Below are 25,816 nucleotides of genomic sequence, written 5' to 3' on the forward strand. Positions count from 1 at the left end.
CCCCATAGACAAGGATACACCGACTCGAAGGCCTGGTCTACACTATGACTTTAATTCGAATTTAGCAGCGTTAAATCAAATTAACCCTGCACCCATCCACACAACAAAGCCATTTATTTCGAAATAAAGGGCTCTTAAAATCGATTTCTGTACTCCACCCCGACGAGCGGAGTAGCGCCAAAATCGATACTGTCATTTCGAATTAGGGTTAGTGTGGCCGCAATTCGATGGTATTGGCCTCCGGGAGCTATCCCACAGTGCACCATTGTGACCGCTCTGGACAGCAATCTGAACTCGGATGCACTGGCCAGGTAGACAGGAAAAGCCCCGCGAACATTTGAATTTTATTTCCTGTTTGCCCAGCATGGAGAGCACAGGTGACCACAGAGAGCTCATCAGCACAGGTAACCATGCAGACCATAATCGAAAAAGAGCACCAGCATGGACCGTACAGGGGGTACTGGATCTGATCGCTATATGGGGAGAGAATTCAGTGCTAGCAGAACTTCGTTCAATTCAGTGCTAGCAGAACTTCGTTCGAAAAGACGAAATGCCAAAACTTTTGAAAAAATCTCCAAGGCCATGATGGAGAGAGGCCACAATAGGGACTCAGATCAGTGCCGTGTGAAAGTCAAGGAGCTCAGACAAGCCTATCAAAAAACAAAGGAGGCAAATGGTCGCTCCGGGTCAGAGCCACGGACATGCCGCTTCTACGCCGAGCTGCATGCAGTTCTAGGGGGGGGGGCCGCCACCACTACCCCACCTCTGACCATGGATTCCGAGGCGGGGGTAATCTCATCAGCTACACCTGAGGATTCTGCGGACGGGGAAGAGGAGGAGGACAACGACGAGCTTGAGAAGAGCACACAGCACTCCGTTCTCCGCAACAGCCAGGATCTTTTTCTCAGCCTGACTGAAGTACCCTCCCAAGCCAGTATCCAAGACCATGACCCCATGGAAGGGACCTCAGGTGAGTTTACCTTTTAAAATATAAAACTTGTTTTAAAAGCAAGCGTTTTTTAATGATTACTTTGCCCTGAGGACTTGGGATGCATTCGCGGCCAGTACAGCTACTGGAAAAGTCTGTTAACGTGTCTGGGGATGGAGCGGAAATCCTCCAGGGACATCTCCATGAAGCTCTCCTGGAGGTACTCCAAAAGCCTTGCCACAAGGTTTCTGGGCAGTGCAGCCTTATTCCGTCCTCCATGGTAGGACACTTGACCACGCCATGCTTGCAGCAAATAATCTGGTATCATTGCATGACAAGGCCTGGCAGCGTATGGTCCCGGTGTTTGCTGGCATTCAAGCAACATCCGTTCTTTATCTTGCTGTGTAATCCTCAGGAGAGTGATATCACTCATGGTAACCTGGTTGAAATACGGGAATTTAATTAAGGGGACAGAGGTGGCCGTTCCTACTGGGCTGTTTGCCTGTGGCTGAAAAGAAATCCTTCCCTGCAGTTAGCCAAGGGGGGGGGGGGGGGGAATTGGCCCAGCGCTTTTCACGTTTGGCTAGCAGGGATCTTCCTTGATACCAGCCACGCGGTGGGGGGGGGGGGGGGGGGAGGGATAAAGCGATCATCCAGAGAATTGGATGGGGGGGGGGGGGAGGGTTAGTTTGTTTTCTGCTGCTGAAGGTTAACAGGAAAACCGCAGCACTCAACGGGCTTTGCTTGGTATGTGGGAAAGGAGGGTGCAGAAGCCGAAAGACAATGGCTTACCATGGCCGCATGCAAGCCGAATTCTGTTGCCCGGACCTGCGTCTGTGATCTCTAGCAGCAAAGCCACAGGCGCTCAATATTAAGAGGCAAAATGTGACCTTGCACAGAAATCACATGTGCTATGTAATGTGAATAGTGTTGGTCACTGTGAAAGAGTATAAGCATTGTTCTGCAAAATGTATCTTTTTAAAAAATTCTCTCCTTTTTTCCCTCCCTCCAGCAGCTGCAAATTTTTCAAGCCTCCCTCCTCCGTCCCGAAGGCTATCTCAGATAAGGTGTCGGAAAAAGAAGACGCGAGACGAGATGTTCTCAGAAATCATGGAATCCATCCGCAGTGAAAGAGCTCATCTGAATGAGTGGAAGGACACGGTTTCAAAGTATAGGAAAGAAGCCAGTGAACGTGAGGACAAGAGGGACCAACGTGAGGACAAGAGGGATGCTCGAGATGAGAGGTGGCGGCAGGAAGATCAGAGGAGGCAGGATGCAACGCTGGGGCTGCTGCGTGAGCAACGCCGTCTGGTGGAGCTTCAGGAATGGCAGCAGGATAACAGAGTGCCGCTACAGCCCCTGTATAACCCCCCTGCCCCCTCACCATGTTCCATAGCCTCCTCACCCAGACATGTAAGAACGCAGGGGGGGGGGGGGGAAGAGGCTCCGTATACCCTCCCATTCCACCCCAGTGGACAGCCCAAGCAAAAGGCTGTCATTTTTTTAACCTTTTTTTTATTGGCCTTTTCCTTCCCGCTGATCCCCCTCCCAAACCCCACCCAGGTTCTCTCCCTCTTTTTATAATCAATTAATAAAGAATACATGATTTTTAAACGATAGTGACTTTATTTCCTTTGAAAGCAAGCTGGGGGAAGGTGGGTTCCTTACAGAGAAGAAGTCAATAAAGGGGGCGGGTTTTCATGAAGGAGAAACAAACAGAAATTTCACACTGTAGCCTGGCCAATCATGAAACTGGTTTTCAAAGCTTCTCTGATGCACAGCGCTTCCTGGTGTGCTCTTCTAATCGGCCTAGTGTCTGGCTGCGCGTAATCAGCAGCCAGGTGATTTGCCTCAGCCTCCCACCCCGCCATAAAGGTCTCCCCCTTACTTTCACAGAGATTGTGGAGCATACAGCAAGCAGAAATAACAATGGGGATATTGGTTTGGCTGAGGTCTGAACAAGTCAGTAACGATCGCCAGCGACCTTTTAAACAGCCAAATGCACATTCTACCACCATTTTGCACTTGCTCAGCCTGTAGTTTAAAAGCTTCTGACTACTGTCCAGGCTGCCTGTGTATGGCTTCATGAGCCATGGCATTAAGGGGTAGGCTGGGTCCCCAAGAATAACTATTGGCATTTCAACATCCCCAACGGTTATTTTCTGGTCCGGGAAGTAAGTCCCTTGCTGCAGCCGTTTAAACAGAGTAGTGTTCCTGAAGACGCGAGCGTCAGGAACCCTTTCCGGCCAGCCCACGTTGATGTTGGTGAAACGTCCCTTGTGATCCACAAGTGCTTGCAGCACCATTGAAAAGTACCCCTTGCGGTTTATGTACTGGGTACCCTGGTGCTCCGGTGCCAAGATAGGGATATGGGTTCCATCTATCGCCCCACCACAGTTAGGGAATCCCATTGCAGCAAAGCCATCCACTATGACCTGCACATTTCCCAGAGTCACTATCTTTCGTAGCAGCACCTCAGTGATTGCTTTGGCTACTTGCATCACAGCAGCCCCCACAGTAGATTTGCCTACTCCAAATTGATTCCCGACTGACCGGTAGCTGTCTGGCGTTGCAAGCTTCCACAGGGCTATCGCCACTCGCTTCTCAACTGTGAGGGCTGCTCTCATCTTGGTATTCTGGCATTTCAGGGCAGGGGACAGCAAGTCACAAAGTTCCATGAAAGTGCCCTTACGGATGCGAAAGTTTCGCAGCCACTGGGAATCGTCCCACACCTGCAACACTATGCGGTCCCACCAGTCTGTGCTTGTTTCCCGGGCCCAGAATCAGCGTTCCACAGATAGAACCTGCCCCATTAACAACATGATCTCCAAAGCACCGGGGCCCGTGGCTTGAGAGAATTCTGTGTCCGTGTCCATGTCCTCATCACGCTTGTCGCTGCGCTGCCGTCGCCGCCTCGCCTCGTTTTTCTGGTCCTGGTTCAGCATAAACTGCACAAGAACGCACGAGGTGTTTACAATGTTCATGACTGCTGTCTTGAGCTGAGCGGGCTCCATGCTTGCCGTGTTATGGAGTCTGCAGTGTTCACCCAGGAAAAAAGGCGCGAAATGGTTGTCTGCCGTTGCTTTCATGGAGGGAGGGGTGAGGCTGTACCCAGAACCACCTGCGACAATGTTTTTTGCCCCATCGGGCACTGGGATCTCAACCCAGAATTCCAATAGGTGGGGGAGACTGCGGGAACTATGGGATAGCTACCCACAGTGCAACGCTCTGGAAATCAACGCTAGCCCCAGTACATGGACGCACACCGCCAAATTAATGTGCTTAGTGTGGCTGCATACATTCGACTTTATACAATCTGTTTCCAAAATTCGAATTATATAAATTCGGATTAATCCCGTAGTGTAGACATACCCGAAAGAGCACCAGACCCTGCCAGAACAACATATGCAACCCGCAGACATATCTTCATTGCTACAATCAACATTGCTACATATCAACATTGTTACAATGATTAACAAATCTGTAAGGTGCTCAGGCATCAGAATAACAGGTACAGTATACTTAAGTTGATTTAGTAAGTTATAGGGACAACAAAATTTTAGTGGGGAATTCAAATGATTAAATTTAAATAGGAAAAATTAGCACCGTTTGATATTAATGCTCAAGTGTCTGTCACCAAAGCACAAAGAGAACTTTCACCCATCAGCAGCAAAAGCCAATAAGGAAAAACCTTCTCAACCCTTTTGACAGGAAAATGCTTTGTAGTAAGTGGCAAAACTCTTTGTTAAAACAGAGTTACAGTTGTCTGGTGATGCCTCATGCCCTTGCAGAACGTTGAGTTCAGAAAAACTCAAACTTCTGAAAACCAGAAAGTACAGACAAAAGCCCTCACTCATTTTAGTTTTCCCCCTGAAGCTGGCAATAATAGCTACTGGGAATTATCTAGATGCACTCCAAATGCATTCACTGTGCCAGGCACTAAATGGAGGGAAAAGTAAGTTGGAGCAGCTTGGAAGAGCTGTGATTGTGATATGAGATATGGGGAAGTGCATGTGTACCTTGAGGTGCCAGTCTGCATTATGTCAATATAGGATTCTGTACGTTGTGTCAATAGCAAGGCACCCTTACCATGAGTACTGTCAGTAGTGAGGTGGGATATGAGAACCGGCTGTGGATTTACTGATGGACTGGAGTTTAGGCTCTATCTTATGTACAAGTGTAAAGAGGCGATGAAAGGGTATGAAGTGGTTGTTAAATTTTACAAGTGTAGTATTCTGTTGGGAGAGTAGGCTCAGTGTTTGAGCATACAGCAAGCACAGGTAGCTACTATCAGTACAGTGAAAAGGCAGCATGGGAGTATGCATGTTGTGAGTGTATTGAGGCATCACCAAAAGAGGGCAGCATCACCAAAGAGGACAGAATTCAGGTTGTGTGGGTATTTACCTTAACTCTGCTTCCTGGCTTTCAAAGCTTTGAGTTTTACAATCTTTAACTCTGCATTAATAAAAAAAAAGTTTGTTGGTAGGAGCTAGCGGTCATTTTTAGACAGTTGAAGTTTTCACCTAGGTTTGCAGCTGATATGCTACTGTGGGTAATAATCAAAAGACCGAGCTTTTATATAGTACTTTTCATCACTAGGTCTCAAACATCTTTACATCATTATTCCCATTTTACAGATAGGGAAACAGACACAGAACGGTAAAGTGACTTGCCCAAGGTCACCAAGCAGGCCAGTGGCAGAGCTAGGAATAGTCCCAGTGCAGGAGCCTTTCCTCTATGCCACATGGTTACTATGCGATTCCTCAGTTCTCCTCCCCGCTTTTGTACATATTGTTGCAGTGGAATGAAGACAATGGTCCATGCTTTGAAACGTTTGCAATGTGTAGCTGCTAACAGGGCTGGGGAGAGAAATGTCACCCATGGTCTATGTCCCAAAACCTTAGATAACTGTTACTGTGACTTTAAGCATGTGTGAGAAGACTGGTGCGTCTCTTCTTCACCCCCTGCCTCACCACTCCCCCCAATATGTAGCCTCCCTCATGCCAACACTTTCAGCTCCCCATCCCCATCATATTAAATCAGTAGTTGACACTAAAATCCATGAATATGTAAGAAGTTGCTTCTTACTGTCTCCTGCCCTAAGCGGCTGCATACACATACAGGCAGCGGCATAGTGGAAGGCTGCATGCTACCTTGGGTACGTAGCCTAAGCTGCATTCCTCGCTTCCACTTCTTACCTTCAGCTGAGACTCCTCCTGCTGCAGCCAGGCTTCCCCAGCCATACCCCAGATCCACCCAGTCCCCCCCCCCCCCCCCCCACACACACACACACACTCTGACAGCTTCCCCACCCCCGGTAGCATCACACCTCCCACCCCAGATCCCAGTCACAGGGGGCGGGGACACAAAAAGAAGCTCAGACACCCCAAGAGGAGCAAGGTCCTCCAGATCCTAGAATACACAGCAGGCAGGAAGAGGGACTCAGTCCCCCACAGAAATGTAGGGCTCCCCCAAATCCCAGCATACATACAAAAGGGCTCTCAGCCCTGTGACCCTAAGCACCCTGTATTCACACGCTTCTGTAATGATATGTGTACAAACTATGCCTTGTGAGGTATTATTTGAAAACTAATAACATTGGTGATTAATATAATTAAAAATGTATGTATTGACACTGAGTAATTATGAATACTCAGTTACATTATGCTTTGAAGTCTGTATTTGGACAAAGTAGAAACAGGTCTACCCAGGACTTGAATACAAATGAAGCAGGGAGACCAGTGACGATGGAATTGCAATTTACATATGCAGTAAACAAAACCATCAAAGCTCACAAGGTGGTTCGGGAGTTAGCATGTCTGGATCATAAAGAATGCCTGGTCCTCGGGCAGAGACAATGACGGTATGTTACATAAAAGGTAAACAAAGCCATCTAGCTAACAACAGGAAGAGGTAACAAATCAACTAGCTATGGCAGTCGTTCTCAACCAGGGGTACATGTACCCTTGGGGGTACATCAACTCATCTAAATATTTGCCAAGTTTTACAACAGGCTACATAAAAAGGACTAGCGAAGTCTGTACAAACTAAAATTTCATACAGACAATGACTTGTTTATACTGCTCTATATCCTAGCCACAGAAATTTAAGTACAATGTTTATATTCCAATTGATTTATTTTATAATTATATGGTAAAAATGAGAAAGTAAGCAATTTTTCAGTAAGTGTACTGTGACACTTCTGTATTTTTAGAACTGATTTTGTAAGCAAGTAGTTTTTAAATTAGGTGAAACGGGGTACACAAGATAAATCAGACTCCTGAAAAGGTACAGTAGTCTGAAAAGGTTGAGAGCCATTGACCTATTGGGGATGGAGACTGCACCCCCAGGAAGCCTCCCTGCTTCTTGAAACATGGTCAATGAACTTTAAGAGATATGCTTTTCTATGATTTACCGCACTATAAAAAGAGAGACAGTCAACCCCTAAGGTATCTTTCATCTACGATGCCAAGGGAAAGCCGTCCCTACCATTCTTTTTCCTTCTCATAATACCCCATCCCTCACAGCAGACCCAAACCCCTCTTCCCCTATTACCACCTACTCTTGGACCCCAATCACCTCTGCCCTCTCAAAGAACAGTCACATGTGCAAGTTACTTTCTTTTCAAAAATAGTTTCAGTGCCTTCTGAATATTTTGTTGTACTAAGATTACATTTCTCTGAAACAATAATAATTAAAAGAAAACTTGACAGATGAACTTTAGCAATATGCCTCCCAACCTTTTCCAGATTTCTGCCCCAGGTGAAACTTGAACTGAGTGACACTGACTCAGTGGGTAGGTTAAGAGGACTACTGCAGCAGTTCCCAAACGGTGGGTCGGTCACATTTTGCTTCGAACACAGCGATCTCATGGTCACAATGAACGGAGGATGCTTTACAAAATGGCATCCCCTGCACAACTTGACCTCACACACACCATACGTACGAGGTCACACTCTGCAGATGACGCACTTTTGTAGCAAAAAATGGCATCCTCCATGCTGTCTGGGATCCTGGGAGAAAATAATTAATTAAAATGGGGTTGTGCTGGCAAAGAGTTTGGGAACCCCTGAAATTTGGGAAATTTTGAAGACTTACAATCCTGTTAACTTCTTGGTGCATGTTCAGTGCAATCTATTAGGAGTGAGATTAAGTACATGAGGCAGGCAACAAGCCTCACAGGAAAAGAAAAAAAATCTTTTCCAAACAACATTTTAATTTGATTTTCCCTAGAGGGCTGGTGCGTGCCATGCAATCTGTTGGGGGTAACCTTTGAGCAGAAGCAGCTCTGGTATGATAATCTGAGCCTTGGTTTTATCTCTATCCATGAGCAAAAAAGTTGCTAGAATCTCTCAACTTTTTTTCAAGTGTGTGTGTGGGGGGGGGGGAGGGGAAGAGGGAGTTGGGGGAGGAAGGAGGGCTGTATCTCAGGAACCCCTTGGTCAAATAGCCCCAAACTGGCTCACTAACAGAACCCCCACTGCCATGAGGCACACCAAAAATTCAAGGCAATCTGAGTAACCATGGAGATTTTAAAGCACTCAGAAGAGTTGAGCTTTAAACAGAAAGTTGGTCTTAACCTTAACAGTTTGACCCAAGAGAATGCTGCATGCCAGAAGATTGGAAAAGGGAAACCTTCAGAGGATATGTTGTTATACACTGAATTCAGTACAAACAGATGTGTATAACAATACACATTATGTAGAAATAGTTGTCTGTAAAGAATACCACATAGAAACTGGAGAATTGGTGCCCTCATTGTGCTATAATCATAAAGGAAGACTTGATCCCTTACTTTAAGAGTTTTCAGCTAGATTAAGACAAGAAATGAGTGAAAGTAAACAATAGGAGGGAATGGGAGAAACAATAAGATTACGGAGTCATAAGGGTCAATATACACAATTGGATTCTACAAGCTTTTTGCTAAGCATCTATTTTCTTTCACAAAGTTTTTTTTTTTTAAGAATTTAATTGCATATAAATATCAGATACTAATATTTTCACTTTTAAGTTATTACATAAAACTTTTTTGTATTCCACAGTTAAACACACCTAAGATATTCACATAAATTGATGCTTGGGAGTTAAGTTTGTATGGAAACGAGTTGTTTCGAATTTTTGAACTTTTTATAACTTGAAAAGAAATGTATTTGTTGAAAGCTATGTTTTGGAGGTTAGAGTTAAACTTTTAATTGGATGTCTAACGTGAGGTTTCATGTGACTATTTTTTAGAGAATACACGAATTTTTTCTACATTACCCTGATGGACTGTTTCCATATTTCAATGCTGAGTGGAGTGGAGAGGAGAGGCAGGAAGCAGAATGGCTCGAAGATGCTGCAGCTCACTCCTCCAGAGGAGGGGCGTACATGTGCAGGTAAGGGGATAATGGACAGACTGAAGACACTGAAGAGATAAATTAGAAAGTAGGGAACTGAGTAAATGAGAGAGAAAACAGATGAAGAGGTAAAGAATAATAAGGAAAGAAAGATAAAAGTACTGGTGGGCAGAGGTAAAGTACCTCTGGTGGTAAATAAAACAGTGCAGGAAGAAATAAACCACCTAATGAAATGTGGAACGAAGCCAAGAAGTTATAAAGCAGAAGAAATACAGTATGCTATACTTTAGTTTTCTAATTAATACATTTTATAATCAACAATCTATGACTAAAAACCGTGCACAAATAGTACACCATCAATTACATTCCTTAAAACACTGAGCAAATATTTTTCACTTTTGGTAGTAGGCTTGTGTGTATGCATGTTACAGTCTTTAGATCAAGGATATTCAGACTGAGGCTCGCAACTGGCTCTTTAATGCGTCTCCTGTGGCTCTTTGAAGCACATGATATCAAAACACTGTGTGATTTAATTATTAACCAATCCAAGTTATTAACCAATCAGGATGCTGTAGTTAATAAAATTGTAGTTAATAAAATAATAATACTTGGGTAGTCATTATATTATACACACACACACACACACACACACACACACACACATAAAACAAAACACTAAATATTTCCCCTCTCATACTGTTTAAATATAAATATATAGTACTATAGTCAATGAAACAATGAATTCACACTGCTGTGGCTCTTTGGGTAATGTTGATCACTAATTTGGCTCTTAAATCACGGAGATCTGAGTATCACTGCTTTAGATCATATTCCCCTCATCCCAGAAACCCAGCCTCACTCAGTGCACAGAATGGACAAAACTCAAAATTCTATATTTCTTTATCATCTTTTCAGTTTGTGGTCTCTCACATTCTTTACTACAGACAGACCAAACTCTGCTCTGAATATGGAACTTACTTTCTTCACAGGCTTTTCAGTGACATTCATCAGTGCAGTGCCAGCACCTCACAGACATGAATTTGTCTTTACAACACCCTTACAAGGAAGGGAAGTCATCCCCTTTTCACAGATGGGAAACTGAGGCACAGACTTTGAGGTCAACATTTGTATAGGTGCCCACTAATTTTGGATGCATCACTAACCAAACATTTAACCTGAGACATCTGGGGCCTGATTTTTCCAAAGCACTGAACACCTGCAGCTTCAACTTCAACCAGAATAGAAAGCGCACCATCCGAAAGTCAGACCTTAAGTATTTCAAGACACCCAAAATACAAGCAACGCTTTGGGTATATCTGCACAGAGATACAAGCCCTGCGGCAAAGCTGTGGCTCGCTCAGGTTAGCTGACTAGAGCTCCCAGGGCTGAGGCTACAGGGCTAAAAATTGCTGTGTAGACATTTGGGTTCCAGAGCTTGAGCTCCAACCCAACACCAAAATGTCTACATAGCAATTTTTGAGTCCCAAAGCCTGAGCCCCATAAGCCTGAGTCAGCTGACCTGAGCCAGCTGTGGGGGGTTTTATCTCCATGTAGATATACCCAGAGTTTCCAACTCTAACATTCTGATTTGATGTTACATATGAAGTTTATAGCAAAACCAGGGACAAAACCCAGTTCTGCTGGGTCTAAATCTAGTGCTTTACTGACAAGATCATCATTCCTCATTTACCATATACCTGTCAAGTTCTGCAGTGAATGAGGCAGGGGTCCTATGACCTAATTATACAAAACTCTTAATTCAGTCAACTGCGTGATCTGAATGAGTAAGAGATCCTGAGGGGAAAAAGTAGTATGTGAAAATGTAATTAAAGCTGATTATGCACAGGCCCAAGGAACTGAATTACAACCACAGAGGCAACTTTAATTCTGGCATTTTCCAACTTTTGGGTGCTTGACTTTGCCACCTTAATGCTATTTTAATCTAAATTTTTGTACAAAATATCTTTATTATTTTCAACTGAGGGCTGATCTACACTTAAAACACTGCAACTGTGCTGCTGCAGCGCCTCAGTGAAGATTCTACCTATGCCGACAGAAGATCTTTCTGGGGATTAGAAAGTACCAGAATTAAAACCTTGGTTCTGGGGTTCAGAGGTACTTGTTCTATAGCCCCTGTGCTAACAATAGCCTGTACTTTCTTTGTTAGTAGTCTCTCATGGGAAGAGTCCCCACAAAGGAGGAGACGGTGGTGCTACATAGTGATTGGATAAAAGAAAAGCTTTGAATTAGACATTATACCTTCCTTTACTCGGTCTAACATCCATCTGTCCATAACTGTTTGGTTGGTAGCTATGTGCATGTTTAAGGACGCAAAAGAAAACTATTTCCTGCCCAGGGAATCTAAGTCTCCCCCCCCCCGCCCCTTTATCCATGAGGGTGGAAGATTGAAAACCTGACCTAGAGACTTTTGCAGTACTGTTACTATAACCAAAGAGCTTGGCTGAGGGTGCACATTAAAAACAAGAAAATCGCTCCTGTGGGATTTGATATAATTTGTCCATCTTTTACAGACTGGTTGACACAAATGAAATAGTACAAATGTGTGACATTAGAAGAGAACTTAAGAGAGAGACAAGAACAGCACTGAGGGAGCTGATAAATACAGAGCAATTGGCAGAAAGATCAAGAAAGGAATGAAGGTGGCCAAGGAGATATGGATTGAAATACAATGCTCTAAAATTGAAGAGTGTATCAATAATAAAAATAGCAAATGAGCCTTCCAGGCTGTAAAAGATCTGACTAAGGAAAGATGGACCAAAGCTAACACAATTCAAGACAAAGAAGGGAACAGTCTTACAGAAGAAAGGGACATCATCAATAGGTGGACAAACCAGCAGACAAACGTAGATCCTAGTGTCTTAGACAGCCCAGATTCAACAGAGGAAGATGACTTTCCAATACTACGTGAAGGAGTGGAGACAGCTGTGAAATCACTCAAGAACGGCAAGGGTACAGGTATTGATGACATCCCAGATGAATTGATGAAATTCAGAGGAGAAATAGTAATACATGTACTCACCAAGATCTACAACAAGATCTGGCACACCGGTGAGTGGCCCTCCACATGGACAGTCACTAATCATCACTCTGCCAAAGGAAGGCAGCCTGCAAATGTGTCAAAATTGCTGGACCATAAGCTTATTAGCCATCCCAGCAAAGTGATGCTGAAAGTCATATTGAACAGATCGAAGCCACAAGCAGAGAATATAATTGCTGAAGAACAGGCTGGCTTTCGTGCTGGAAGAAGTACCACAGAACAGTTCTCAAATTATGAATATTTATTACTTCACCCACCGTGGAAACTTGCTCTCCAGCTCATGGAAAAAAACCTCTGCTACCCAGTAACTACCTGCTTCTGGATGGTTCTGGGCACTTTCAAGTAAATGGCCATGCTCTGTCTCTTTTTAGGTGTATACCGATAAAGATACAAACAGAAAGCCATTCATTTATCAGGGTGTCATAAGGAGGAGGGAGAAAACTTGTTCACCTTAGCCTCTAAGGATAGAACAAGAAGCAATGGGTTTAAACTGCAGCAAGGGAGGTCTAGGTTGGACATTAGGAAAAAGTTCCTAACTGTCAGGGTGGTTAAACACTGGAATAAATTGCCTAGGGAGGTTGTGGAATCTTCATCTCTGGAGATATTTAAGAGTAGGTTAGATAAATGTCTATCAGGGATGGTCTAGACAGTATTTGGTCCTGCCATGCGGGCAGGGGACTGGACTCTATGACCTCTCGAGGTCCCTTCCAGTCCTAGAATCTATGAATCTATGAATCAACTGCCTCCCTCTATGTCTGCAAATAAATATAACACTGCAGTGCAAAAGGCATGTGGCTTACACAAGCAGAAGTCCTGGACTATTAGTTCTTTTGTTTTTCTGTGGGTAGGGGAGTTATGTAATGAAGCAGAAGGACCAGAGTGTGCAAAAAGAAAAAGAAACATTGATGTCCGAGCAGGACACTGTGGAATGAAGAGACAAGATTCTTCAGAGTGCAGACTATAGCGTCGATTCCAACACTGGGAATTGGCGTGGGGCAAAAAAACCTGCCATCATTGCATGTCTTAAAATGGGAATATTTCCAAGGAATTCCTGTACCTTTGGATAGAAGAGAAGCATGCCAAATGTAAACAGTGCAACAAAAAGATGGTTGTCTGAATGAAATCACGTTATGAAAAATGCTCCTCAGAAGGCAAGGACTTTGTTCAGACATGTCCACATTGTCTTCAATCTGGATCAAATGGTTACTAAACTTATTTTTACACCACTCAATGTGAGTGACTTTAAAAAAAAAAAAAAAAAAAAAAACACACCATTTTGTTTCAGAGTCCTGCTAGGCATAACAAGTTATGAATGTTATCACCTGCAAGATCTACAACTTCAGAGCCATCTGCTGATACCACCAGTAGCGCCGCAACTAAAACACACATCCAACAGTAAATTACCTGTATCAAAAAGAGAGACTTCTTCATCATCCAGTAAAACCACAGATGAGTTCATAATCAGGACCAGCAAATTCCAGCAAGTCTCCATAAAGGAAAAGATTGCTCAGTTCATTTATGCAACAAGTTCTCCCTTTTATCTTGTTGAGAACAAACATTTCACAGGCATGGTTCAATCATTACAACTAGGCTATACACTACCCAGCAAAGCAAACATTGCTGAATACAGCCTACGAGAAGGAAATTGAAGAGTGTGCAAAAAACATTGACAGAAAGTTCATTAATCTGAGTTTTGATGGGTGAAGCAACGTACACAATGATCCAGCAATATGTGACTGTGACAACAGAATATGGGGTTGTCTATCTTATAGAAACTATTTATATATCAGGAATCCCTATACAGCAGAATACTTAAAAGAAGTAGCAGTAAAAGCTATAATAGACTGAACAAAAACTCAAAGTGTCAAGTGAGTAGCTTTGTCACAAACAATGCTCCAAATGTAGCAAAGATGAGAAGAAACCTAGAAGACAATTAAAGGAACCTGAAACTTGTAATATATGGGTGCAATTATCATTTGATACATCTTTTAGCCAAAGACTTAAGTACAACCCCAGGAATAAAAGAAAATGTTGAAATTGCAACATACTTCCGTAACAACCACTTCACTGCAGCTTCACTGAAGGGAGCAAAAGAATCCAACTAATTTTCCCCTAAAGGTGTACAATGGAATTTAGTGGTTGACTGTTTTGAGCTATATTAAGAACTGGTCTATTCTTATGACAATTTATGCAGAAAATTGTGATAAAATAGATAGAACTACCACAGCCAAAATAGTCAACATCGGGCTAAAAGACATGTAGAGGATAGCTGAATATACTGAAACCTATTTCCATAGCCTGGAACAAACTGCAGACAGATTGCTGCTCTATTGCTGATGCTGTCGAAATTTGGAAAGAACATCAAGAGACACTGAAGAAGCAAATACCCAACAACAAAGTTAAATTACATGCAGTAAAGAAGCAAGCAGATCAAGCACATATTCCCCTTCATTTTCTTGCCAATATTCTCAACCCAAAGGGTAGATAACTAAGTGATGAATAAGAAGATGCCGCTGCTATGGACATCTAATCACCACCCATCAACCATAATACATTTCAGGGCTACAGGTGAACCATTCAAGCAGTACATGTTTGCTGATAATGTTTGAAGGAAAATCACACCACTGAACTGGTGGAAGTCACTAGCTAAGTGTAATGGGGGGTACTCCCCACACCAGCCTGAAAGAGTTGAATTAGCCCAGGTGGGCCCAATCAGCCAATTAAGCTGCAAACTGATATAGGCTGAGTGGGGGGCACTAATTAGAAGGAAGCTCACCAGGAGGCTGACAGAGGGGAGCAGGGAGGAAGCGTGCAGCGTCTCTCCCTGAGGTAAGAGAGACGAAAGGGGAGATAGGAACCCCTGAGGAAGGGGATAGGAATCCCTGAGGAAGGGTTTGTCTAGTAGGCCATTACAGAAATGAATGCTTGAGTCACTGCTTGACTGACCAGCATAGGTCACTTGCAGGTTTAAACTAGTGTAAATGGTGGATTCCCTGTAACTTGAAGTCTTTAAATCATGATTTGAGGACTTCAGGAACCTAACCAGAGGTTAAGGGTCTATTACAGGAGTGGGTGGGTGAGGTTCTGTGACCTGCAATGTGCAGGAAGTCAGACTAGATGATCATGATGGTTCTTTCTGACCTTAAAGTCTATGAACATAGATTCCACCGCTTACCCCACTCAAGATTATTCACCCATTTGACCTGGAATACAGGTATGGGAGAGAGAACTGGCCACCTTTCCAACTTGGGAGGGTGGGAAGGAGAACATTTTTGCCTCAGTACTTCAAGTAATGGGATGAAAAAAATATAAATCAAGGAAACCTTTCACCTTGATTTGGTAAGAGGAGAAAAATCTACAACCCTTCTCACCAGTTAAAGTGAGGGAGAGAAGAGAGAATGTTACAGGAGGCCAAGGCCATTGTTCCAAAACAGAAGGGGGGGGTGTGTGTGCGCGCACATAGGCATGGCAAGTATTCCTGAGGGAGGACAGTGAAACTGAGTGGAAGTGACATCAGGGTAGAGTGGTGGCTTAATGCATGGAGTAGTGCAGAAGGGAGAAGAGGGGACACTGAATGGTCAGAGGGAACATAGTGCAAGTCTAGCTATTAAACTTTTTTTTGATTCTCAGCAGTAGTGGGAAAGTAGAACAGCAGGTCCTCTACTAGCAGTTACACACAACCTCCTGCAGAAATAAAAGCTGCCCCTCAAAACATTTCAGCCAGTTCCTTTGACTGCACAGGATGCAAAACTTTATAAAGAAATGCCAATACAAGTTTAACATAAAAATATGACAGGGATGGAAGAAAGACACCTTAAAAAAGTAGCCTCCAAAATCAACACAGAAGGCAAGTGAGAATCCTGGAGGGAATCTTGTAAGAGGTTCTCTTTAGAGAAGCCGAATTAGAGGCATGTAGTTCTCCCTTCTCTAAAAATATTATCCATGAGTAACATTCTGCAGTTTGTAGGATGTCCTAAAAGGAGCATAAGGGAAAAGAGTGTACCAAAAGAGAGTTGAAGTTCTTGAAAGCATTGTTCGAGACTCCATAGCTAGGGATGAGTCAAGTTTTATACTTCAATAGGACTAAACTCCTGGTTCACAGTTTAAAGAATTGTTTCCAAATATGACATAATTAATCCTCAGAGGACAAGTGATTTTTTTGGGTCATCTTCTGCCTAAAATTTTTCCAGAACAAATTAGGTTTTCTAGTTTTGTTTTTTTTTAATTCAACAATTGTTCCCTGTCATTAGTTCTGGCCTGAAAGTATGCATACATAAATATTGAAAAAAATAAATTAAAGCATTCAATTATTACTCTGTTCCTATAGTTATGTGCTGAGGCAAATAAACGGGGCATCTCCACTTGATCTCATTCACTCTGGTAAGAGCTTGGAGTAGCTCATTGAAGTCGATGGAGTTAGACCAGTAAGACCAGAATCGGTCTTGATACTCAAACTTCCACCCATAACAGTTTCAACTCAGTGATCACAAACATGAGCAAAGCTTCACTTAATTGCAGAGATACAAAAAATTGTCATGTTTACATTCATAGAAAGGCAGCTGTCAAAAATCCTACTTAGACATATATTCTAAAGGCCATTATTCTTTTGAGGATTTTACTCAAGTTTTGTTCCACAAAGGAAGCACATTTTTAGCATCCGGTTTTGATATTATATTTTAAACAGGTACACAAAGCCTGCATACCAGTCAGTTATGTCAAAAGAATGTTTAATCAATCTTTTAAAATCGAGCAGTACACATATATAAGTAGTTCCACATCTTTTAGCATGAACTGGTAGATTCTAGGACTATGCTTAAATAAGAGCCACTGAATTTTGCTCTTCCATTAGTTCACTGGCTTGCCCTTCTACTATGCCACCTGAAAGGCATGAATTCGTATTTGTTAAATCTGCTGTTTAAAAAGGAACTACTTTGAGGAAGTCTGCTTACCAGAATTTACATAATGGCTAAGCAGGTGGCAAGCTAGGAACAGTGGTGCAAGTAAAATCCATTTCTTACAGGTTAGGGGGAGTGGGAGGGCACCAGCTAAAAGGGGGCATGTGACCCTCCACGTGATTCCTCCCAGCCCAGGGCCCCCACGCTCGCCCCATCCCACGTTACCGGAAGGGGGGGGGGGGGGAGAGAAGAGGGGAGGCTCTGTCCTCCTCCTGCTGTGCCAGAGACTTTGAAACGGCAGCAGGAAAAGGAGCAGAACATGGGGCCGCTGGACAGCCCCACGCCAGCAGCTCCTCCAGCACAGCCCTACTGTCCCCAGCCCCAGCCCCACCCTCTGCCCTTCCACACCAGAGTGCAGGGCTGGGGGCAGTACAGCCACTTCTGTCAGTCAGGGGTTTAAAGGGGGGGAAAAAAAAAACCTGACCGACAAAAGTTTTAATGACAAAAGAAGGGCAAGCATGGACAGTGCTTTGTCAGCAGGAGATGCTCTCCCGCCAACAAAGCTACCACCCATCATTGTTGGTGATTTTATTTTGTTGGCAGGAGAGCTCTCCTGCCGACAAACAGCAGCTACACTGAGTGCTTTACAGCGGCCAGGCTTTAGCAGCACAGCTGTGCCGCTGCAAGCTGGGGAGTGTAGACATAGCCTTACATTGGTTAATAATTGAAGTGTTTTAATAACATGTGCTGCAAAGAGCTGCAGGAGACATTGAAGAGCCACTTGCGGCTCACGAGCCTCAGTCTGAGTATCACTGTTCTAGAGCATAGAGAATGAAACAGGAATCCCTCCTGGAGGCAAAAAATCCAAGAAATGTTTTTCAATGTGTGGCCAGAGCATCTTTTTAGTTGCTTTGCAAGCAGCAGTGATGGAAACATCTGAGACAGACCATGACTGCAGCCCTGCCTTGAACTGTGGAAGTCACGCCACAACCATTTCATTTCAAAAGAGACAGAATACAAAAAAACATTCCAACATCCACTTAGTGAAGATCTTCTTGGGAACAGCATTGGATAACAGACTAAAGCCCTTCGAGAATTTGAAAGTAGAACCAAAGTACAAGAGGACACCACCAGGATGGCCACGGGAACTCTGACAGAGAGAAACTCAGCTAAGTCTTCAAGACCACTCTAGGCCCAACAACTGATCCACCATATACTAGATTTTTTTTCAAGGCTGAAGTTCACTACCACCAAGAAAATGACCTCTATAAGAAACTTAACCTCTTGGGACCTGAGAGGTTCAAAAGGTTTAATCAGTTTTGTCATGTACACATTAAAATCTCAAAGGGTCATGCTCTGTGTTAACCCAACGGCTGCAGACACACTGCTGTAAAATTTTAACTAATTCATGACAGGCAAATAGCCACAAAAGCTATCTAAATGAAATTGGTCATCAGGCTCAGACAGAAGGTAACCAAGTAGAGGTACCAACTTGGATCTGACTGCATCATACCACAATCCCTTACCATCAAAAAGTATATTCTTCTGGTAGATTTCTTCCAAGGTGGCAGGACACAAGCCTGTGAATCTCTACCCTGTCAACAGCTAAGCTGTCAGCGAGAAGGTTCCCACAAAGAGATAAAGCAAGGGTATCCTAGATCAGTGGTTCTAAACCAGGAGTCCGGGGCAACCTGAGGGACCGTAAACAGGTTTCAGGGCGTCCACCAAGCAGGGTCAGTATTACACTCACTGAAGCCCCACTGCATGGGGCTGAAGCCCAGGGTCCTGAGCCCCGCCACCTGTGGCTGAAGCTAAAGCATGAGCAATGGAGCTTCGCAAGGGATCTTGTGGCATGGGGTCCCAGATAATTGCCCTGCTTGCTACCCCTTAATGCCAGCCCTGGCTTTTACATGCAGAGAGCCAGTTATTGTGGCACAGGTGGGCCGTAGAGTTTTTACAGCATGTTGGGGGAGGCGTGAGTTTCCCGGGGGGGGGGGGGGGTTGAGAACCCCTGTCCTAGATCTGAGACCAGACTCTGCCAAAGCCAAATCTCATCAGGCTACCTACAAAAGAGTTAGGTAGAGTCCTCTGGCTTTGCATATTCACACACTTGTGAAATACATGTCCCCAACCTCATTTCCTTCCAACTACACTTGTTTATGGACACAGGAACCTCAGTGTCTGCTTTGGATTCAAAAACCTACATTCTGTTTCTCCCAGTAAGATGGGGCATATTTACTGTTTGCCAAAAAGGATTAAATTTCCTCCAGAATCTTTCCTGTTAATGAGGAGCTCAAGAGCACTCATGTTTGGGGGAGTTAACCTGCAGTCTTGTCCCTATTTTCTAATAATCTAATTTTGTAGTCTTATCAAACAGTGCTCAGGATTCTTGAACAGAGGTGACCAGTTCTCTTGAAGAGGGAAAGAAGGGGAACAGTGTTCTGGCAGGCTGCTAGTGATAGAAGGCAGACTAAGTACTTCAGAACCTTTAGAAAAATCCTTTGTTATTTTCTGCCTGCAGAAAAGGGTCTTAGGACCCTTTGGCTTCTGCTGTTGTTGAGTCAGAATACCCAGTGCAGGGGATACCGGGCTTCTTCCTTTTGAAATCAGCCATCAACATGAACAATTTCCAAGGGAAGCCTTTTCTTTTCCCCCGTTATATGAATGTTTGCCAAATGCTTGGTGCTAGGATGGCGAGTGCAATCCCAATAGCCACAACTTCTAGAATGTTTGAATCATGCAGCACTTCTATGCCTGCAGCCAAGCAGACATTCATTCATGAGGCAGCACCTCTTGCCACTATATCACCTGCATCCAAAGTAGACTGGGTCTGCATCCTCGTGAACTAGCTTCATAAGCTCCTGCTATTCCTCTTGGAGAAAAGAGTCTCAATCTGGGTTGAGGCCTTCTTACCAAGCTCCACCTGATCTCTGGTCAAGACGACTTAGTAGACTATGGCACACAGGTTTACTGGTCTGACTGAAACCACTTTGGAATATTTCTGTGTCACCATTTCGGATTCTGAGGCACAATACAGTGAACAAAAGTTCTTGTAATGGCCACCTCCATCACCAAGAGCTTGGGGGGGGGGGGGGAAATCAGAGACTTAACCAAAGGCATTCTTATGGAGGATGGACTTTGTACAGCTACCTCATCTTGAAGGTAATCAAAGGATTCACCACATCCTCTCCAGCTAGTCTAAAATAAGGTACCTCACATTTACAGGATTGAAAGACTGCAGAACCTGGGAGAGATTACAAATCACAATTTGGCTGACTTAGAGAGCTACTGTAAGAACTGGAAGTAAGTAGGGTTCTTGCCTGAAGAGTCAGTCTTGTACAGGCAGAGCCCTCTGGCTCATCATTATCCAAAATACAGTTCCATCACTCTGATAGTCAATTTACCTTCACTCAAACACCTGGATTTGTTTAGACAACGTAGGGCAGGAGGGCCCTGTAGCACTCCAAGTGCTCTGCTAAGCACCAACGCTAACTGTCCAGAGCCCTCAATGCAACTGTGCCAGAGTTTCCTTTCCTTTGGTGCAAAAAGCACTCTGACTGCACTCAGATCTGACATCTGGTAACAGAGGGCAAGATTAATGCCTTAAAACTGGTACTGGCTTCATCGCAGCCTCACAGAACACCCAGAAGTGTTTGGGCAAGACTGAGGAGCACAGAGTGGTTCCCCAAATGCAGAAAGGGCAAACCAAAAAAGCTTAAAACAGGAGCTGTCTAGAATACAGGGTTTCAACTGAAACATGCTGGGGAGCTGTTGACTCTTTGCACCCTCACCTCTTATGTGAAGCTTCATCTTATCCAGCAAAGTGAAGCTCAGTATCATATGACATATAACAAAGACATTTGAGCGATGAATATTGGTGGGGGAAGGGATTCCTACATTGATACAGGTGGTGCTGGCACCAAGTTCTGATGGGTGAGCTATCATGGCCAACTCGAGTTTCAGCTCCAAGGGTTTACCCTTTTAAGTACACTGGCTGACCTCAGGAGTCTTCCTGGGCTGCCGAAAGGAGAGCTTCAGTCCTCTGCAAAGAGCTCCTCCTGTTTCTTCAGTGCCATGGTGACACTTGCTGACATGTCACCCATGCAAATCACAGAGGTAAACACAACCAACTTGGCCATCTGTACTGGACACTGTTCTACCACACAAGTTTTGAACCTACTGAGCAGTCTTCCTTGGAAGCCACACCTGAAATAAAACAAGAGACACTACTGCAAGAAGGGAAGTGCCAGACCAATGAACAATCACCAGAGAGAGACTGATACTGAATCACTGAGGTGCCTAGACTCCAACACTAGTGTGCCAAGAACAACATTACAACCAAGCAGGGCTAAAGAAACAAAAACCTTACTCTGGAGTAACTGTGAAGGTCTAAACACTAAGGCTGACAAACCAGGAAGAGCACTCACAGCAAACCCCTCACGTATAAAAACAGGTCTAAGTGACGCAGAGGTGGTCCTGTGGAAAAATAATGTAATCAGAATTAAATATTTTATCAGAACATATACTCACATGGAGGCAGAATTAAGGTTACAACCATAATTCTGGCATTTACTAACAATTCAGTGCTTGACTTTGTAAGTTTAGTGTTCCTTTAACAGTTTACTTTTAATATGAATTCCCCTTTAATTAACATTGCAGCTGTAACAGTTGTTCTACCAAGTTGTCCACTCGGCAGTCTCCAACATGCATGAGATTTTGTTTTTCTGCATTTTATTCTTCATCTTATTCCAAAAGAACAACTCTGTCTACCACCTTTGTACGTTGGAAGTATCTGGATATGCCAGACTGATTGACTTCAGCTAAAGCTCATCTTTCCTTTCACAAATTATTCAAAGCCTACAGAAGTTCTCACTGCTATTTTTAAAACTACTAAGAAGTTTGTAGTACAGTTTAAAAAGGGATACCATCTTAGCTAAGTAAAACAACCACAGTTGCTTCTGTAGCCTATCACCCGAAAAGACACAGAACTCACACCAGGCCCAAATTCAAGACTTATTTAATGGCTACAACAATCCCACCTCCACTGCCTCTGACCCTGATACTACTTTCCTGAGAGCCAATGTGCACATTCTCCACCAGTTGTGATTTTTTTCCTTCATCCCATCTCTCCGCCTGTACCCTGGCCTGAATTCCCCCTCATGCACATCCTCTCTTCAGGCCCTCCCATTCCCAAACATATCATATGCCTCTCATTCTCTCCCTGGCATGGATTCCTCTCCTTCTCTCTTCCTCCAGAGCCTAGATACACTCAACTCTTCCCCCTCCTTTTCCCAGATGTCCACCCAAACTACAGATCAATGGACAAAGAGAAAGTTTAAAATATATACATCTGCTTCTATCATCTTTGATACAATGCATCTCACAATCTTATTCATCATTCATTCAACTGGTCTGAAAATCATCATCACACACTGAAAGCTAACTGAAGAAATGGAAACAAAACATTCTACTAAGTGGCAAAGCTCTGAATTGGGGAGGTGAGATCACTGATATAGGTTCACAGGATTTAACATTAGAATCTATAAAGATTAGAAACATAGGAAGAAAATAAACATGGCTTGGAAAAATGCAAATAAATCTAAAATACAACCAATAGGGAGTAGAAACCTGGATGTCAGCAATGCTGTTCAAGACCTACGGGTAAGTGGACAGCAAATCGGACATTAGAACTCATCTAATCATCATTAATTCTCAAAACCTTTCATAATATAAGTTCACAAGCAAAAAATCTTTAGCTCACTAACCATTAGAAAGCAAGGAAATATCTAATTAAGGGGTCATTCCTTAACATCCCACCCTCATTCACACTTCACAACTCAGTACCATGCACCTCTAACATGTACACACAACACTACAAACTCAATGGACCTCAAAACCTGAACTCCAACTTCAGCAACATGACATATGCTTGAAGACATCTCTTTACTAAATTATTCTAGTGTGTGTTATGTGCACATGAGGTTGGAATCAAGTTTGTGCATTCCATGCAAGTGTTATTAACAGAGATAACTTGGTGTGGATATTGGGTTAGAGATGCATGGTACTTTGACTGATAGGAAAACTCAGAGCAGGTAAACATGAACCATGGGTGTTAAGGGTGGATCAGTAGATGTTACATTTAATAAGTTTAGACTGCTTAAAATTTTTTGGGTGGTAATTTCCCTAGGTTTTATTAAGTGTGGGTGTTTGAGGGGGTATCAAGAAAAGGGAAAAGCAATGGGGGAGGGGAAATGTGCACATCCCCTATAGACACCATGCAGCAGTTTTCCTCCCTTCTTCTACTGGTTTCCCCCATGTTAAGTAGGGGCAGGGTTCTCTCCTGGATTACTGCCCCACATAGCAGCTCTTCTCTTCCATTATTTTTGTACTACATAATGCTCATTCTGCACCCTGGTCCCTGGCACTATTAGTCTCCTTACCAGGCATTCTAAGGAAAAGAAAATGTGAGAGCATCAGAATAAAGATAGTAGACTTCAACAAAGCAGACTTTACCAAACTGAAAGAACTGGTAAGTAACCTCCCATGGAAAGAAAAATCTCAAGGAAAAAGGAGCTCAGGAAATTGGCAGTTTCTCAAACAGACAATATTAAAGGCACATCAGCAAACTATACCAATGCAAAGGAATGAAAGGAAGAGGCAAATATGGCATCATCAGGAGCTCTTTAATAACTTAAATAAAAAGAATCCTGCAAAAAGTGAAAACACGGAAAATTGCTAAGGAGGAGTACAAAAATTGGCATCACAGAGACTTAGTGGGAGAATACACGTGACTGGAATATTGGTATAGAAGGATACAACTTGCTCAGGAAGGACAGGCAGGAAAAAAGGGAGGAGGTGTTGCCTTATATATTAAAAATGTATACACTTGGATTGATGTTGAGATAGAAATAGGAGGCAGACTTGTTGAAAGTCTCTGGGTAAGGATAAAAGGCGTAAAAACCAAGGGTTAGAACTGGAAGGGACCTTGAAAGGTCATTGAGTCCAGCCCCCTGTCTTCACTAGCAGGACCAAGTACTGATTTTTGCCCCAGATCCCTAAGTGGCCCCCTTAAGGATTGAACTCACAACCCTGGGTTTAGCAGGCCAATGCTCAAACCACTGAGCTAGCTATCCCTCCCTCCCATGGTAGGGTGTACTACATCTAACCAGGAAGAAGAGGTGTACAAGGCTTTTTTTAAAACACCAAAGCACAGCACTTGGTGGTGATGGAGGACTTCAACTACCCAGACATCTGTTGGGAAAAATGACACAGAAGGGCACAAATTATCCAATACATTCCAAGAACCTGTTGGAGACAATTTTTTATTTCAGAAGGTGGAGAAAGCTACTAGGGGAGAAAGCTACTGTTCTAGATTTTATCTTGACAAATAAGGAGGAACTGGTTGGAAATTTTAAAGAAGAAGGCAGGTTGTGTGAAAGTGATCATGAAATGGTCGAGTTCATGAGTCTAAGGAATGATAGGAGGGAAAACAGCACAATAAAGATAATGGATTTCAAGGCGGCAGAGTTTAGCAAACTCAGGGAGTTGGTAGGTAAAATCCCATGGGAAGCAAGTCTAAGGGGGGAAAAACAGTTCAAGAGAGTTGGCAGTTTTTAAACAGACATTATTAAGAGCACAAGAGAAAACTATCCCACTGCACTGGAAAGATAGGAAGTATGGTAAGAGACAACCCTGGCTTAATCACAAGCTCTTCAATGATCTAAAACTCAAAAAAGAGTCTTACAAAAAGTGGAAACTAGGTCAAATTACAAAGGATGAATATATAAAAAAATAATACAAGTACGTAGGGACAAAATTAGCAAGGCCAAGGCACAAAATGAGATTAAACTAGCTAGAAACATAGACAAAGAAGAAGAAAACATTTTACAAATATACTGAAAGCAAGAGTAAGATCAGGGACAAGGTAGGCCCATTATTCAATGAGAAGGGGAAACAACAACAAAAAATATGGAAGTGGCAGAAGTGCTAAATGACTTTTTTGCTTCAGTTTTCACCAAAAAGACTCAACATCTATCATAGTGAATGCCAGTGAAAATAAGGTGGGATCAGAAGCTAAAATAGGGAAAGAACAAGTTTAAAAAAAAGTCTTCAAGTCACCAGGGCCTGATGAAATGCATCCTAGAATACTCAAGGAGCTGACCGAGGAGATATCTGAGCCATTAATGATCTTCAAAAAGTCATATAAGATGGGCGAGATTCCAGAGGACTGTAAAAGACAAATGTAGTGTCAATCTATAAAAAGGGAAACAAAGACAACCTGGGGAAATACAGACCAGTCATCTTAACTTCAGGACCTAGAAAGATAATGGAGCAAATAATTAAGCAATCAATTTGCAAACATCTAGAAAATAATAAGGTGGTAACAGTCAACATGGATTTGTCAAAAATAAATTGCGTCAAACCAACCTAACAGCTTTCTTGGACAGGGTAACAAGCCTTGTGGATAGGGGGGAAGCGGTAGATATGGTATATCTTGACTTTAGTAAGGCTTTTGATACTGTCTCAGGTTACCTTCTCATAAATAAACTAGGAAAATATGACCTGGATGGAGGTGCTATAAGGTGGGTGCACAACTGGT

The 25,816-nt window shown here is 43.2% G+C and overlaps 1 protein-coding gene across 8 annotated transcripts in view; it reads right to left on the reverse strand.

Annotated features, from left to right (window-relative positions):
• ELAVL1 (ELAV like RNA binding protein 1) overlaps positions 1 to 25,816 on the reverse strand; it is a 101,950-nt gene that overhangs the window by 66,115 nt on the left and 10,019 nt on the right. The window contains exon 2 of one of the 8 annotated variants that reach the window (XM_065578292.1): positions 5,333 to 5,383. The exons of the other annotated variants lie outside the window; for them this stretch is intronic. The gene's annotated coding sequence lies outside the window, so the exon portion shown is untranslated. The remainder of the gene's footprint in view (positions 1 to 5,332; positions 5,384 to 25,816) is intronic. 8 annotated transcript variants of the gene reach the window in all.

The sequence above is a fragment of the Chrysemys picta genome, chromosome 25 (genome assembly GCF_011386835.1).
Source record: "Chrysemys picta bellii isolate R12L10 chromosome 25, ASM1138683v2, whole genome shotgun sequence".
Classification (NCBI taxonomy): domain Eukaryota; kingdom Metazoa; phylum Chordata; order Testudines; family Emydidae; genus Chrysemys; species Chrysemys picta.